Source organism: Orycteropus afer, unplaced genomic scaffold, assembly GCF_000298275.1.
Source record: "Orycteropus afer afer isolate SDZICR_OR568_19922 unplaced genomic scaffold, OryAfe1.0 scaffold01589, whole genome shotgun sequence".
Lineage (NCBI taxonomy): Eukaryota > Metazoa > Chordata > Mammalia > Tubulidentata > Orycteropodidae > Orycteropus > Orycteropus afer.
In genome coordinates, this window is record NW_006923176.1 from 30,614 (window position 1) to 36,495 (window position 5,882).

A 5,882-nucleotide genomic window follows, 5' to 3' on the forward strand; every position below is an offset into this window, starting at 1 on the left:
TCTTCACAGAAGCAAAGCCCAAACCACACCCACTGCCCTGGAGTCCATTCTGACCCACAGCGCCCCTAGAGGACAGAGTGGAACTGCCCCAGGGGGTTTTCCAGGTTGTCAGTCTTCACAGAAGCTGCTTGCCTCATCTTTCTCCCACGGAGTGGCTGGTGGATTTGAACCACCAATGTTTGGGTTAGCAGCCAGATACCTTAGCCACTGCACCACTAGGGCTCCTGAACTAAAAGCAAGATCAATAGAAATGATTCAAACTGAAAAGAGTGGGATGGTTCCTGAGCCCCTGTGGGGTGATGCCCCCTGGCCTCCTCCCCCTCCCCAGGGTCTCACCTTGTGCCACAGGGCCTGCAAGCAGGATCTCCATAGGGCTGTGTGCTGCCATGCCAGGCACTCGTCCACACGGGCGCAGGCCCACAGGTCCTGGGAGTACCAGTGGTCCGGGACCTTATGCTTACAGGCCAGGCGCAGCAGGACAGCCATGCTGAGGGGGACATGCTGAGAGGGGAAGGGCACGGTGCTAGATGCTTCATATACAGTCCCTTCTGTAGTCTTCCTGGCTATCTGCCAAGGTGTTTTCCTCATTTCCAGACAAGAACACAAGGGTTGGGAAAGCGAGGGACTTGCCCCAGGGCCCACAGCCCTTACGGGGCACAGACGAGGGCTTTTCAGAGGCTGATGCCCAGGCTTGTCCTTCCACCAGGCAAGGTCCCATAGCACAGTGCCCTGCCAAGTTTCCAGAGAGAGTTTCTGGTCAGAGAACTAGAGAGAGTGTTCTAAAACCAACAAACAAACAAAGCCACATCAACCACTGCCACGCCTCAGAGCTGAGCCGTAAGGAAGTCCAGTGCTATCCTTGGAGGACTGGCTTTTCATTGAAGCTTTCTTGGCAGATCTTTGTTCTTTATGGCATTCATTCCACCAGGAAGAGCAGCTGTCTAAATCAAATGGGATGGATCATTCAGCTCCCTAAAGTAGCCTTCAGAGGTGCTACAGCATGGTCGGGTAACAACAAGACAAGGCCCATGGTTACGAGGGCAAACCTGGGGTTGGGATGGGGATGGGCCTGGGAGACGCTGTTGGTGTTAGGTGTCCTTGACCCCATGTACAACACAATGAAACGCCGCCCAGTCCTGCGCCAGCCTCACAATCCTTGTAATGCTTGAGCCCATCATTGCAGCCACTGTGTCAGTCCATCTCGTTGAGGGCCTTCCCCTTGTTCACTAGCCCTTCACTTCACCGAGCATGATGTCCTTCCCCAGGGAATAGTCCCTTCTGACAACATGGCCAAAGGAGGTGAGACCAAGTCTGGCCAACCTCACTTCTAAGGAGCGTTCTGGCTGCACTTCCTCCAGGACAGATCTGTTCATTCTGGCTGTCCATGACCCCTTCAGTATTTTTCACCAACACAACAACTCAAAGGCACCAACTCTTCTTCGGTCCTCCTTATTCATTGCTCTCATATATATATACGAGGTGATTGAAACCACCATGGCTTGAGGTAGGCATACCTTAGTCTTCAAGAAGACACCTTTGCTCTTCAGCACTCTAAAGAAGGCTTTTGCAGCAGATTTGCCCAATGCAATACATCATCTGATGTCTTGACTGCTGCTTCCATTGGTGTTGATTATGGGTCCAAGTAGAATGAAATCTTTGGCAACTTCAATCTTTTCTCCACTTATCATGATGTCGTTTACTGGTCCAGTTGTGAGGAGTTTTGTTTTCTTTTATGTTGAGGCATGATCCATACTGAAGACTGAAGACACTGAGGGGTGAACTTGGGACTCTTGGAAAGCATTCAGCAACTTGTGGCATTTGGGGCTGGGCGCCCAACCCCAAAGGGCAGGAGGCTTCTGCGTCTGCCCCTGGCTCACAATCCCTACTACAAATTCTATACCCAGCTCTCACTCAATGACTTGGTCATCTTTGCAGCAGGCCCTGGGATGCCTCTTCGGTCCCAGCTAATGATTCTAACCTCCCAGTGAAGGCCACAGAGCTCCTGGGGTGAGGCAAGACAGTGGCACCGAGCTTGCCCTGCTGCACCCACAACTGCTGAGTATGAACAGATGCAAGGACTCAGGACATTAGGGCACCAGGAGGAGACATGGAAGTGGCAGCATGTCACAGGGGTTCACTGGGGTACACCCACTTTGAGATTTTAGGGGAGACAAACTCTAAAGCACAAACCCCAAGTTCTCCTTGGAGCCATGCAGGTTACAAAGGACAGAACCAGGACACGATTGGCCCTTCCTTGAACCTTTTGGGGACCTGCTGTGGTGTGAAATGTCCATATGTTTGGTGGTTCTCTCTCTCTCTCCTTTTTTAAAATTTTTTATTGTGATTTGAGTGAAAGTTGACAGAGCAAATTTGTTTTCCACACAGCAGTTCATACACATTTTGCTTCATGGCATTGACTGCAATTCCCTGCGATGTAACAGCTCTCTTCCCACTTCCTCCCCATAGTTACCTCTTCCCTGTGTCTTTCCCTCCCATGCACTCCTGCCCCCCAAGCTGTCTCCCTGTGCAAACACTGGCTTTCTGTTCTTCCATGATTGATCGCTCCAGAGAGTGTATCTACCTGATGTAAATGTTCAGCCCATATGCCTATCTATTGTTTGGCTGGAAGCCACAGGAGTGAGTTCAGTTCCAGACTTGAAGTGGCCATAGTCTTGGGAGTCTCACCAGGCTCTATCAGACAAGTAAACCTCATGCTTCTTCTTCTTCTTCTTCTTTTTTTTTTAAATAACTTTGAGTTTTGTTCCACATTGTTCTCTCACTCTATCCAGGATCTCCTACACCAATCCTCTTTTGAGTGGTTGACAGTGGTAGCCGGGCACCATCTAGATCTTCTGGCCTCATGGTCATAGAGGCTGAGGTTCTCATGGTCCACTAGTCCCTTGGACTGATTGTTTCCATGTGTCTTTGGTTTTCTTTGTTTTTCTTGGCTCTGGACAAGGAGAGACCTGTCGTTGCATCTAGATGGCCACTTGCAAACTTTTCAGACCCCAGTCGCTCCTCTGTCTGGTGGTTCTCTTACAGTACATTTCTCCTACGTGTTATTGCCATGTTTGCTGGTCCCTACATCCCCTTATGCACCCCACCCTGGGCTGGGGACACAGCCCTGGCTTTGCCTTCAGGCTCTGTGGGAGCTGGGACCATTAGGTTTCTTGTCCCCCCCACCCCCAGTCGGAAAGGCTGCACCTGGGGATACTGCACCCGGAAACGGAGCCAGGGGACAGTCTACGCCCGCCTGGGCCATCTCGACCTAAGCTTGGTGAGAAGGCTGTCTGCCAATGTGGGCGTGGAGCTGCCCCCCTCCCCTGCCTGCCCTGTACCCCATGCCCTGGGGATACTTCCATCTATAACCAAAGACATTGGTACAGAAGTCAAGTCACAGGCTTGCTTTTCCAGGCATCCCTGTGAGTGGGAGCAGCGGGCAGGCAGGGCTTGAGTCCCAGCCCCTGCTATTTGACGCTGGGCAAAGGGCCCCCAAGGACTCCAGTTCTCTTGTCCATGATGTAAAAGGTGAAGGCCCGGACAGCTCAGGCAAGGCCTGACAGCAACCCAGGCGTCTTGGTTACCTCTCAGTCAAGGTGAAGTCTCCATCCTTCAAGGCTGGTACCTTCTTCAGGGGGTTCACCTGGGCAAAGGCACCGCTGAGGTGCTGGGCTGTCGGGAAGACCAGCATAGGGAAGCACTGAGCCCTCCGTGGCCTGGGCCCACTCCCGGCCATGCCCAGACCCCAATCTGTGGCTCCGTCCAGGCTCCAGGCCGCTCCCCACCCACACGGCAAAGCCTGGGCGGGACGCTGCAGGGGGGGTCCACTGCCCTTCCAGCTGGAGGGAGGTCGGCTGGAAGCCCTGCCAAGTCCGCCTCTCCCACACTGCCACCCCCTTCCAAAGAGCTCAGTGTGCAGGGCCGGACGTTCCAGCTAGCCTGGGGCCTGGCCCTGCCCTGGCCCTCCTCCCACCCCCACCCCCACTTCTGCACCCCCTTTTCTACCCCGCCAGCTTCATGAGCTCTCATTCAGAGTGCCCAAGCTACAGAGTACGGGGGCTGGTCACTCCAGTGGCACACCCCCTGCCAGATACTAGGGCCACCAGTCACAGAGAAGTAGCCTTTTCCTGCTCCTGCTGACTTGTGAGCACTCGGCTGGCAGGTCCAGTCCACCCAGAGGCACCTGGGAAGAAAGACCTGGCAAACCACTTCCGAAAAAACCAGCCACTGAAAACCCCGTGGAGCAGAGCTCTGCTTGGGCCCACGGCGGCTGCACCAATCCGAGGCGGCCCCATGGCAGCTGGTGGGCTATTTCGGTTTGTTCACTTGGAGCTTTACTGGGCTCTAGACTATGGTGCCTGAGTGTCGCTGTGAGGCTGGAGGCTGTGCCAGCAGTATTTCAAATACCGGCAGGGTGACTCATGGTGGACAGGCTCCAGCCGAGCTTCCAGACTGAGACAGACTAGGAAGAAGGAAGGGGCCATCCACTTCTCAAACAACTGGCCAGTGAAAACCTTATGAATAGCAGTGCAACAGTGTCTGTTGTATGAACGGACAACTTAATGAATAGCCCTGACACACTGCCAGAAGATGAGCCCCTCAGGTCAGAAGGCACTGAAAATACAATGGAAAAGAGCTGCCTCCTCAGAGCAGAGCCAGTCTTGATGTGGATGGAGCAAAGCTTTTGAAAGGAACTCCTAATGCTGGTGTGGCACAACTCAAAAGGGGAAGAAACAGCTGCAAACATCCATTGATAGTTGGAACATGGAATGTACGAAGCATGAATCTAGGAAAACTGGAAGTTGTCAAAAATGACATGGAACCCATAAAGATTGATATCCTAGGCATGAGTGAGCTGAAATGGACTGGTTTTGGCCATTTTGAATCAAACAACCCTATGATCTCCTATGCCAGGAATGACATATTGAAGAGGAATGACGTGCCATTCATCATCACAAAGAGTGTTTCAAGATCTGCCCTGAAGTACAATGCTGTCAGTGCTAGGATAATATCCATACTCCTACAAGGAAGACAAGTTAATACTACTATTATTCAAATTTATGCACGAACCACCAAAGCCAAAGATGAGGAAATTGAAGTTTTTACCAGCTTCTCCAGGCTGAAATTGACTGAACATGCAATCAAGATGTGCTGATGATCACTGGTGACTGGAATGCAAAAATTGGAAACAAAGAAGAGCCACCAGTGGTTGGAAAATATGGCCTTGGTGACAGAAATAACTCTGGCAATCGCATGACAGAATTTGGCAAGACCAACGACTTACTCATTGCAGATATCTTTTTTTGACAACATAAATGGCAGTTATACACGTGGACTTCACCACATGGAGTGCACAGCAATCAGATTGACTACATCTGTGGGAAGAGGTGATGGATAAGCTCAGTATCTTCAGCCAAAACCAGGCCAGGAGCTGGTTGTGGAACAGACTGCCAACTGCTCATATGCAAGTTCAACTTGAAGTTGAAGACAATTGAAACAAGCCCATGATAGCCAAAATACCATCTTGCTTATATCCCTCCTGAATTAAAGACCATCTAAAGAATAGATTTGATGCATAGAACACGAGTGACTGAAAACCAGAGGACTTGTGGGATGACATCAAGAACATCATCCATGAAGAAAGCAAAAACGTCATTAAAAAGACAGGATAGGAAGAAAAGACCAAAAGGGATGTCAGAAGAGACTCTGAAACTTGTTCTTGAATGGAGCGTAGCTAAAGCAAGTGGAAGAAATGACAAGATAAAATAGCTGAAAAGAACATTTCAAAGAGCAGCTTGAGCAGACAAAGTCAATTACTATAATGAAATGTGCAAAGACCTGGAGTTAGAAAACCAAAAGGGAAGAACACGTTCAGCATTTCT

The 5,882-nt window shown here is 50.9% G+C and overlaps 1 pseudogene; it reads right to left on the reverse strand.

The window, feature by feature from the left end:
- The window catches only part of LOC122152086, a 16,325-nt pseudogene that overhangs the window by 7,179 nt on the left and 3,264 nt on the right, over window positions 1-5,882 (reverse strand).